The following is a 12,065-nucleotide window of genomic DNA, read 5'->3' as shown; positions in this document are numbered from 1 at the left end:
GATATGCACTGTGTTTCCTTCCTACCCTCCATCCATCCCTTCCATCCTCCCTTCCTTCTCTCCCCTGACCCCCGCCTTTTCTTTCCTTCTTTTCCTAAGCAGTTCTGGTCCCTACCCTTTAGTGCATATTCAGCGACTTCTGCTTTTTCCCACCTTTTGTGCTTTGACTGCTTCCATTAGAGTGTTGATAAATTTGTCACGATCCTTGTCTGTATAGAGTTCTTGCTGTATTTCAAACCTCTTTATGGCAGTTCTGCTGTAAGTGTGCTTTCAACGACGCCGTGTTTCTGCTGTGGCTTTGGAGCGGGTTTGGTTTTCTTTCCAAAGAGATAGCTCCATGTGATGGCTTGATTGAGGAGGGGCACAAAAGCAGTGGATGTGTTTGAAAGGCTGTCACTGGGAAGAGGGACTTGGATATTTCCCATGTGGCTAGAAAGAACACAATAAATCCCAGTGGGAGGTGGATTTCAACTCTGGAAAAGGAAGCACCTTCTAATATAGCAGGTCAAAGATGGTATGGGTTATTTCCAGGGCCGACATGTCTGGGTGTACAATTTGTTCATTGTACAAAGGTACCTGGCTACGGAAATGAATGAGAGATGAGATGCAGCCCGTGCTTTGCTCACTAAGCTCTGGATTTCGGAATGGGGCCATGTCAGCTGGGAGGAAGGGGTGCCTGGAAAGAGCATCTTTGAGGCTTCCACATAGAGGCACCACATGTGCTAGGGGTAGCCCCTGCTGCCCCAGGAGGGGAGTGCCTTCTCTCCAGTTCGATTGTTAGCAAGGAGAGAATGGCTTAGCTTACACACTAGAGGAAGTGTTCGCTTTTCCCCACCATCACCGCATTTCCCGGATGTGCTTTGACTCTACCGCCCTACCGAACAATCCCCTGCTCTCACCTTGTCTGTGGCCATCTTGCGTCTTCTCATCTCACATATGCTAACAACATCCACATTAAGACTCCCACCTTCCCGGAGATGGGTAGGTGCCATTACGCACAGTGCTGGGTTCAATTCTCATTTCGGAGAATGTGCCTTCTCTCTTTTTTGTTGCAGAAGATCAGCACCCCATTCTGGCCCACCCCCTAGTGCTTTGTGACGACTGCAGGGGATAATGCAAACTGAATGCACTTTGAAAACTGTTAAGAAATGTCATTACTTGTATTATTAAATGAGACCCTGTAACATTAGGTAATCAACAGGCTCGGAACTCCACTAAAGACACTAATATGTCTTTAGTGGCGACAAGTGCTGCTTGTTTTGTTATCAGGAATTCCCCGACCACTGCAGTTCATAGCTGAGTTTCTATTCATCAACCCCCGTGCAGGGCTGACATCCACACCGTCATCTGGCTCTCAGGGTATAGCATTTGGTAGTTTAGTCATCCTTTCGTGTGTACATTTTGTTTTCCCCAAATAGGCTGCAAACTCCTGGCGCTGGGTGCCATGCCATATACTCTCTTGGAATTCCCAATAGGACATCATACAATACATACTTTTTGAGTTGAACTGAATTAATTCTTCCTTTTTACTTCTCTCCCTCCCTTCCTTCAAGAAATATTTTTTGAGTGTCTACCGTGTTTCAGTCATCGTTCTAATGAACTAAACAGACAAATGTCCCTGCCTTCGTGGAGCTTTCTACTTTTGTCCTGATCTGCCTTTTACTAGCTGTGTGTGGCCTCAACCAAACCACTTCTGTCTCTGGGACTGTGTACCCTCCTGTGTACATTAAATGTTTCCACCTTTCCTTCCTATTGTTTTTTCTTCAACCATCTTCTCCACCTTTACTTTGCTTTCTTGGTCATGTCTTTATTTTCCCACAATTCAAAATCTTGAGTACTCGAAGGAAAATAACAAGGATGCCCTTTTTCATATGACTCATCTTTGGGTATTTCTATAGCTCTATTTGCCTAGATCATTCTTTTCCCTTTCTCTGTTATAGATTTTTTTTTAACCCAAAGACAGTGCCTATTTTATTTCCACCTTGAGTGCCCAGCTCACAATGCGCTTTTACTCAGTTTTTCATGTATTACTTTGGATTTTCTCCCATTACAGCATCAACCTTCTTTTGTTTATTTCCTTTAGTCTTCTGTACTGAGAGCAGGTCCCAGAGTTATAGCCTTGGATTCTCGAGCTGCAGGAGATTGCTTGTTTAACCATGATCAATCCTCAGGAGAAAATTGGGTCTTTTTTCTCCTATAATTTTATTTGTTTAAATCTTGACTGCTTATAGTAAATATCCTCTCAGAGATAATTTCATTTCCAAATAATTTGGTATCTGATTTGATGCAGCTTGAGTGTTTATTTTGGGGATATCGTTTTTCTTTTATAATGAGTTTCCCACAATAGCTTTGTTTAATGTTGTCACATCTTCTTTTTGCCAGGCTACCAGCAGGATTCTGGTTAGCTTTCCTGGAGTAATATTAGTTTACTAGTAGTAATTAGCTCTCAAGAAAGTTCTTCGTTGGCAGTAGCATTTGGTTTTCACCAAAAAAACAAAAACAAAAACAAAAACCTCCAATTTAAAAAATGCGATTAGTTTTTTAAAGTTTTAAGGAAATATGATACATTTACTCCTATATGATTTTTATAGTGTTTGCAATCCAGTGATCATTTTCATATTATTTAAGTTTCAGTTTCGAGATGCTAAGGTAGATTTATATTTACATATTGTCTAAGTCAGGAACTAAATGTATTCTTTTAGGAATGTATACTAATTCAGGTTTATTTATTAAATGAGCTTGGTCTAGGGAGATGAAGCTTCTATTTTCGATTCATAATTTCACACATGTCAAGTTTGAATTTACGTGAGAACTCTAATAATGACCTGTCTTTGGTTGTTGTTTCCAAGATACCATGAGCATTGTAATTAGCGATAAGGAAAGCACTGACCAGCTCAGGGAACCACATATTAGTAGCCTGGCATGAAAAAGAAATACTTCATTTCAGAAAGTCACTTTTCTTCTTAAGCAAGGAACAGTAAAAGTCACTTTAAACTGTTTCAAATGAATTCCATATGGCAACTGGGATGCATCTCAAGATTTGGGCCATGTAAATTTGAGGCACCTGGGAGAAGAGAGTTGACTCCAGTCCAACAACTTCACAAATTTCTATTTAGTAAATCACTGGGAACTGCTTATTCTTATTCTTATTCTTGTTCTTGTTCTTATTCTTACTCTTATTCTTATTCAAATCAGTTGTTTCATTTCAATACATCTATAGAAGGTAATCTTCTTGCTGTGTCTTCATAGGGTGGAAGGGTGAGGGAGCTTTCTGGGGCCTCTTTTATAAGGGCACTAATCCCATTCATGAGGGCTCCACCCCCATGACCTAATCACCTCCCAAAGGCCCCACCTCCAAATACCATCACATTGGGGATTAGATTTCAACATGAATCTTGGGGGGACAAAAACATTCAGTCTGTGGCAGTTTTACTTCCAGATTCATGGGTCTGGAAATGTTACACACATGTAATTGTTTATGCTCTTTAGAATGCTTTTGCACTGATCTCATTTTATTCTGCCTAGTGGGGCAGGCATTCTCCATTTCATAGGTGAAGACATTGACTTACTCGAGGGTCCACTGTGCGTTAGAGACAGAAACTGGGACTAGAAGCACAGTTTTTCTTTTTCCACAGCACTCGGCCATTGCAACTACTTTTTGCTCTTTCACTCACATTGACATTAATAGGTTAGTACCAAAATCCTTTAAGACACAGGAGGAGTAATTAAGTTTCAGTCTCCTCAAACAAGATATCCATCTATAAAAAGATGGATGGTGTAGGACCATGAAGATGGCAGTCTTAAAAAAAAATCTCAGCAAAGAATAGTGTTGTGACTAGCGATGGAATGAAAGCTGTGAGAATTGCACAGATTCCAAAATGCTTTTAAACCAGGCTGCTGGTCCTCTTTTCACATGGGGAGTGTGGTTGTGTGGTTTGTGGGTATTTGTTTGTCCCTAAGTGGCTCTTGAGCTCCTGCTTCAAGCCTCCCACGGTCCCAGCCCAAGGCTCACAATGCCTTACCCCCCAGGACACAATTCACTTACAATCACAATGTAACATTTTAGAAGACTTGGTGTTTTGGGGCAACAGTGGGCCCAACTCTTGATTATTTACAGTCTGATTATCCTTGTTGGAGAATATTCTGCCTCATTTCGCTTCCCGCTGTCTGCATGCCTACCTTTTACTTTTGTAAGCTCCAGATTCAAAGTCTGTAGGATTGGAGAGGGGAGGATGGATGGAAACAGTTTTACTTTCTATCTTACAGCTCTTGCAAGTGAAAATAGTTAAACGAGGATGGGGCGGACACTCTTGGTATGGTGTGTTGGGAGATTGTGGATTTCAGTTACCTGTGCTCATGCTGTTGCCCAGGACTACAAATTCTTGGCAGCTGGCTCTAAATGAAAGACTAAATAAATCTTGATTTGAAGTTACCTAGTGTCTTCAGGATTGCAGGGAAGATCTCCGACAGGCAGCAGGGCCTGGGGCTCTCAGCCGTGTGTCGGCCTCCCATTTGGAACCCCTTTCCCGCTTTCATCAGAACCTTGACACGTAAATGACTAACTCGCCGTGGCATCCATTTATCCATTTTATAGAGTGGCTGTAGGTAAGTACAGGGCCATAATTTGAATCCTATACTGGGATGGGTCCCCAGGCTCATTAACTGATGACAGAATAGGAGAAGACTTTGACACCTACAGATTCATTAGAGAGAGCTGGGCAGATTTATGTCAAGGAGGTCAGCCTTGGAAACTTGATGAATTTCTGTGGGTGGATGGCAGTGCAGATAGGCAAGAATGATGCTTTAGATTGAATCTGCATCTGCACCAAGAATGTTTTGCTATAGCACTGCCTCTCCCAAATCCTAATTGAAGAGGAAAGTGAATAACATATTGATAGTCTTTCTGAAATGGGTTAGAAATAGGGCTGGAAATCAGAAGCTGAGAAGAGGGGTATACAAACATTTATAAAGGTGGACCCTAATAAATGGAGCGTACTATGATTACATTAATAACAGACAATGTCTTATGCTATTATACATAATGTTAAGGCCCCTCTTTGGTTACTTCTACCCTTGCTGACACCACGGCAGTTTTGGAGGCTGCTGGTGGAGGGAAATAGGATGAAAATTTCTTGGAATGTATCTTTTCAGTAATGCAAAAGACATAGATCAGTGTTTCTCAACCTTGTTTTCATGATCATCCCTGTAAGGAAGAAGGTTAAATTCAATTTAACTTATCCCTAACAGTAGAAATTAAATACTAAGGAGTAAGATCTTGGCCGGGAGGAGGGTAGGATTGGATTGTGAAGGTCCACAAACCACTGTAATATCTGAGATTTTTATTCACCCTCCCTAAGAATCAATTTTCTTCCCCTCGTGGGCGATATTGCCCTTGTAGAAAATGCATGATATAGATCTGTGAAACCAGACAATTTGTGAAGTGATATTTCATTGTCCCTAGTTATGGATATTGTTTCCACTGCCCACATTAGTTATCTCCAACAGGAGGGCAGTAACGCTGCTTAGGTTCTTACCGTGTATTCGATACTTCCCAGGCGATGTTTCGTTTAATTCTCACCACAACTCTGAAGTTGAGAGGTTAAGCGATGTTCCCAAATTCACACAGTGGCTTGAACCCAGGTCTTTCTGATGCCAGAGATGACGATCTTTCTATAAAGGAGGGTGTTTATTTCTAAAGTTGATTTTGGAATCTCTAGATTGCATTTTGGATACAGTTGCATAGAGGTAGAAGTGAGAAATTTGATTAGAACTAAATTTTGTCTCTCTCTCCTCCCATCCCCATGGTTTAAAATGTGCTTCCTAGTATGGAAGTAACTAGGAAATAGTTATGGAACTATTTGGAAATAACCTTAGTTTCTTGATCTGTGTGGAGATCTTAGCACCTCTGTGAATTGCATACATTGGATACGGTTAATAATCTAACAAAGATTTTATAGATCTTATACTAGCCTCTACATAGATTCATGGCTCTGCATTTTACCAAAAATTGACTTCCAGTTGTGGAGTTGGAAGAGGACAATAGATGACAAAGAATGTTACACAAATAGCAGAGCCATGATCACTTGCACAGAATGGGTAAAAAAAAAAAAAAACCCCAAAAAACAAAAAACAAAACGGGGACGGGGGGCAGAATAAGCTGATTTTCAACATGCAGTGCCTGAGAATTAGCTATGCACATAAAACCGAGCCAGGATACTTTAACCTAGCTCTGGGGAGAGAATACATCAGGTTGTATTTCATGTGGGTGTGTATGATGTGGAAGTGTGTGTGTGTAGATGTAGAGAGCCGTTTCTTGTCTGGACTTCTTAGCCTTTATATTTAAAGTAAATTATGCCCATACATATGTATGTGTAGATTTCCCACCTGTGCTCTCACAGACATTCTCTAACACACCCAGCCCCCAACCCTTTCTTTCTCCCCACTTGGCAGTGGTGCAAGTAAACCAAATTAGAAATACTGGGTCCCACAGTAGTTAGTAACTGATTGATAGGTGCTCCTCTCGTTTTAGACATGGAGAAATTGAGGTCCTCAGATGCCACACAAAGTGAAATTCAGATTGCCTGACTTGAACTGGCATATTGCATTGTCTGTCTGCCATAATTGTTCCTGACTCTTTGCTTCTTAGAGAAAGAGAGAATGCAAAAATATGTTGGCAGCTTCATCTGGTGGCCAGAGAACAATTCTGGGCCAGAGGTAAACTTTTAAAGTGAACAAAAAGTGGGGAAAGTTGACTCACCAGAGCATGTCATTTTTAACTTAATAATACATTGGTTAGAAAATAGACTTCAAGAAAATGGAGGTCTTTCTTGCAAAAATATTTTTAAAATAGAAATTTGAGAGAATATTATAAAATCATATACCATATCTTTCCCCAAACACAAAACTCCACTGAAATTTGACTTTTGGTTTTGGGAAGCCAGAAGTCGATCCATCTCAATGTAGAAGATGAACAAGTGATTGCTAGTCTGTGGAGAGAGTCTTCTGCTAGGAGGTGGCTGATCTGGGTCTTAACTTGTTTTTCCATGGACATGCTGTGTGACCTTGGTCAGGTGAAATCACCTCTCTGGACTTTGTTATCTTTTTCTGTAGTTGTGTATACGAAGTTCATTTGATAGATAATAAAATATCCTTGGTTGACATGAGGTAGGTACAAATAATATGGATCAAACCTTATTATTTGTGTATTAGATAAAGCAGAGCTGTTGACATTCACAGTGTCACCAAGTGAGTAATTTATAAAATCAGTGTGCCCCATTGAAACGTTTCTACCTTTTCCAGATATTTTATTTTATTGAATACTTGGGTTCTGCTTAGGGTGAATGCAGACAAGTATTGTTTTTGCAGTGCTAATATTTGCAGTACAGCGTTTCCCATAGGTGGGAATGATGGTCTGATAATGTTAGCATAACCCCTGTGATCTAATGTGGGCTTCTGTGATTATAATGATTTTGATTTGAAAAGACAGTTGTGTTTGGCTGGCAACCTCCCCCCTTGATTTTTTCCATATACAGTTCTTTGTCTGGCTCCTTGGAAGCCATGCTGTACAGTATGTGTAGTTGGAATACTTCTGCTCCTTGCATCCAGGTTTTTGACTGTGTTTTTGCATTGTCAGTGGGAGGGCTGGAGAGTTAATATGCTGTGTTGCCTGAAGGCATAAAGGCACAAATTATTTCTGCAATCAAAAGTCACCAGAAGGAATTTATTACAAATTATAACAGAGAGAAAAGCAGACACTAAAAGGAGATTTTTATCTTTGTTTGCTTTTTATTTCAATGGCTTGCTGAGCTTTATCAGTATTTAATGAAGAAGGAAAAAGAAGACCTCTTGAAACCAATGCCTTTGAATTTTATCTAGTTACCAAGATTCCCCCTCCCACGGACACTTTTTTTTGTGTGTGTGTGTGTGACTAGCTCGAGGACAAGGAGATTTCTTTTTTTCCCCTTTTAAGATAAGCTGTAATGGAACCTGGGCACATTCGAGCGTGTGAAATTCAGCTACATTCATCTGTATTATTTAGAAAGAACATAAGACTCTGTAAGCATGCATCTTTCTCATCACAGTTGGCCCTTCTGTCTGTTTGCTTGTGACTGACCTTTGCAGTTATTGGGATGTTGGTATGTAAGAAGGTGCTGTTTCTAGAGCTGGAAACCTCTGTGCTCCCACCACTTTAGGGCTTCCTACCTGAATGCTGTTGGCTTTCAGTAATAGGTTTCAGTAAGGAGGCTCCTGGGGTCGGCATAGAATTTTCTTGATGGTCCCTGTTGAGTGATTACCGGCTGTATATCCTGGACCTCTTACCTATGTTTCAGGGGTGAAGAGACCACCCATTTGCTGTTCCCAAGAGTCCATGGCACAAGTCTATGAAAATGGCCCAGTGACCGCCAGGTGAATGCATGTTGAGCGTCACAGAAGCCAAGTGCCAGGAAAGTAGAAGGCCCCAGTCCATGGAGGAGGGCCAGGAGTGCTAAAGGGCGCTCTTCCTTTGAACAGAAAGGACCTGGAAAATAGTTTTCTTTGTTTCCGTTTGAGAAGGTGTTGGGCATGCGCTGATGCCAGACAGCGTCCTATGACAGGCTCACGGCCATGGCAGCTACCCTAGCGGGGCACATCTCCAGGCACCGAGGCAGCGCTGAGGGAGGCAGATCGGAGGACCGTATTCCTCCCAAAGGTAGTGAGAACAGGTGGTCTTTTTGAGCCCATGTTAAGCCTGGTACTGGGTAAGGTAGGCAGCTTCGGTATGTATGCTTTTACAGGACTGCCTTCTTAGCCTGCTCTGAAAAGAGCACGGTGTTGGCAGCGTTCCGTTCGCACGCACGCTTGTGAGAATCTCAGGGCTGGAAGAGCTCTTAAAAGTCATCTACTCCACCCACTCACCCCCATCTGATGCACCAGCTGCTTCTACAACCAAGTTGTCATCCTTGCCTATGCATGATGCTTTCAGAGACAGGGCCCTCGGAACCCATTCCATACATCAAGTTGAAATGTTCTTCCCAATTGCTCCCATCTAGCGGTGCTAGCTGGGCTTCTTGGAAACACACAGAAATCTAATTGTTCTGCATTATGCCAGCCTTTCAGAGCTTTGTGTGCCATCTCACTGCCACCCTTTCTAGTCTGGTTTGGGTTCTTTCAAGTGGCCTCTAATGCAGTAGAGATGAAGCAGAGAGGAATGAAAGGATGACTTTGAGAAAACAGGGGAAGGGTGTTCCCTTCTCTCTCAGTCAGAGCGTGGTTGGTTCACTTGAAAAAGAGAAGGGCTTGGGATGAAGCGTGGCCCAACCATTCCTCTGATAAAGCAGTTTGGATTTTTCCTCTCCCTTTCAGTCCCTTTGATAAAAATAGGCACCTGTATTTCTATACCCCTCTTAACCACATTCAGATATGCTCTCCCTGTGCTGCTTTCTCCTTTCTCTCTCTACTCTCCCTGGATTTAAGAATGCAGCCCCAAATCCTGTTAGTTCTATTAATGGCATTCTTGTACCAGAGATTCCTCTAAGCCACACGTGTCCATATTCCTTACCTGTACTTGTGAAGGTAGATTTGTTGACACATATCAGAACCTTACACTTATTTCTGTTTAATTTCATCCAGTGAGAAATCACATCACTATAGCTCGTTGAGATCTTTGGGACTGGCCAGATTGGCACACACCATCAGCCAGCCCATTTTCAGTACTTCCAGCTTCACGAATGAGCCTCTGTTGCTTCTGATGGACAGTTATTACCAAATTCAGAGACCTTTCCTCTTACCTAATGCAGATTGTTTTCCTGGACTGACATGGACTTCCGTGGCAGATGGGCTGGTGATCATTAGGAAGGGCTAGGCTTCATCTCCTTTTCTTTTTTACTTTTTTGGTACTCTCAGACTTCCCTAATAGAGAACTGGTGTGATCTAGAATGACATTTGTATCCACTCTCGTCCAATCAGATTAGCAAGAGAGAGAGTTTAGCTAAGCGCCACTGCTCTGCAAATGGAACCTCCAAATGCCACATCAGCAGAAGGAAAAGTATTGACCTCCGTAGTGCCTGGGGAAAAAAAAAACAGTGGTGACTAGATTGTTGCTTGGCAAAATCCATTCACTCCAAGCGCTATTCCAGGGCTATTAGTTCTACTTGCCTAGACAGAGATGGAGAGAATCACTGCTAATGGTGGGTGCATCCTGCTGTCTCTACTGTGATCTGTTTGAAGGAAAACTTTCTTGCCTCTATTCTGATTTCTGCATCAGGCTGGGCTCCAGTTGTGCCAGTTGCTGGCTTAATGACCAGATTGTCTCCACTGTTGGTCAAGATCATCAGACTCTCATTTCAGCTTTCAAGTATATTATATCCCACAAACAAATCACAAGAGATGAGCTTGGTATAAGAACCCTACTAAGGCAGTTCTGATGTCTTATTTATTGGGCATCGATAGAGAATGAGCTATTCCACTTGAGTGAAATTAACTATTAACGGAAATGTTTTGCTTCCAAGGGCCAAAAGTGCAATTTTTGATCCTAAGTTGTAGAGCAGAGGTCAGCAAACTACAGCTGGCAAGCCACATCTGTCCTGTTTTCTGTCTTTCTAGAAGACACAAGCTAAGAATGGCTTTTACATTTTTATATGGTTGAAAAAAGTCAAAACAAGAATATTTTGTGACATGTGAAAATTATATGAAATTCGCATTTCGGTGCCCAAATATAAAGGATTATTAGAACACAAGCCACAGTTATTTGTTTCCACGTTGCCTATGCTGCTTTCTTGAAGTAAAAGCAGAGTTGAGTAGCTCAGGTTTTTCCGTAACATCTTACGAACTTTTTGGCCAACCCAATATTTACTATCTGGCCTCTTATAGGAAAAGCTTGCCAACCCCTGGTCTAGAGCATAATTTTTTTAAATAACTCTTCATTTTGTGACTTCTAATCTGTTGGGAGCTGGGAAAATAAACTTCTTATGAATACCATATTTAATGGGAGTCTTTTGGTATCTGAGTGTGGACTCAAGGAACTGTGGAGAGTTTTGAGACTGCTAAATAAGGCATCTATTTCTATATATAAAATCGCAGTCTTGGAGCTGGAAGGAATATTTGAAGAAGCTCACTAAAGTTGCTGTGTTGGGTGTTTCTGGATTCTTTATACTCATCTAATAGCCTCTCAACCTAGGGTTGTACAGTAACTTCTAAAGTTCATAGGCATTTTAAAGGAGTGCCTCCTTCTTCTGAATAGATCTGAAGGTTGTTCAGTTTGTTACGTTCATTCAGCAGAATTCTTGTGCATTTCCTATGTGCCAGTCAGTAAGTGTGGAGACCTTTCTCTGAGATTTTCCCAGATGTGGAATCTTAGGGGACTTCTACCTCAATTTCTTTGAAATTAACCTGGTATTAAATTATTATTATTATTATTTTTTGCTTATGGCCATTTGTCTCCTTTATATACACAGAGATATTAGGAAGCTAACTTTGAAATTTCAGCTGCTTGTTTTATATATATATGAATTAAATCTTTTAATTGGGAAAAAATCCTTGAGATTTATTCATCTATATAATTTTTATCCTTAGAATTAATTCTAAGGTTAATCAGTGATTGAGACTCATCCTCTAAATCAACCCCACCTCTAGATAAACACAATTATATATTTATTATAAATATTATAATTATGTATATATATTTCTATATAATTAATATTTATTTCCCCCAGAACCTTGGGTTCAAACTCTAGAGAGACTATTACAGCCCCCAGAACAGTATATTTTAGTAGTTCATTTTGGATGCCAGGACTATAGTTTATTCTCCTTTGTATCCCAAGCATTCAAGTACCATGCTCAGCACATAGTAGATACCTGTTAAATGTTTATTGAATTGAATGAAATTGACTTTCATTAAGACAATATCCTTGAGATTTCTTCATCCATATAATTTTTATCCTTAGGGATTTATCAGTGATTGAGACTTATCCTCTAAATATCTCTGGCATCTCACGAATATTGTCAGGGGTGTGTTTATGCTAGATCTGCATTAGGGCAGTGGTTTTTTTTTTTTAAACATCTTTATTGGAGTATAATTGCTTTACAAT

The 12,065-nt window shown here is 40.8% G+C and overlaps 1 protein-coding gene across 1 annotated transcript in view; it reads left to right on the top strand.

Annotated features, from left to right (window-relative positions):
- HS6ST2 (heparan sulfate 6-O-sulfotransferase 2) overlaps positions 1 to 12,065 on the top strand; it is a 292,134-nt gene that overhangs the window by 66,693 nt on the left and 213,376 nt on the right. The gene's annotated exons all lie outside the window — the stretch shown is intronic.

The sequence above is a fragment of the Balaenoptera ricei genome, chromosome X (assembly GCF_028023285.1).
Source record: "Balaenoptera ricei isolate mBalRic1 chromosome X, mBalRic1.hap2, whole genome shotgun sequence".
NCBI classification, from domain to species: domain Eukaryota; kingdom Metazoa; phylum Chordata; class Mammalia; order Artiodactyla; family Balaenopteridae; genus Balaenoptera; species Balaenoptera ricei.
The sequence above is the reverse complement of the archived record's forward strand: the minus strand, read 5'-3'. Positions and strand labels throughout refer to the sequence as shown.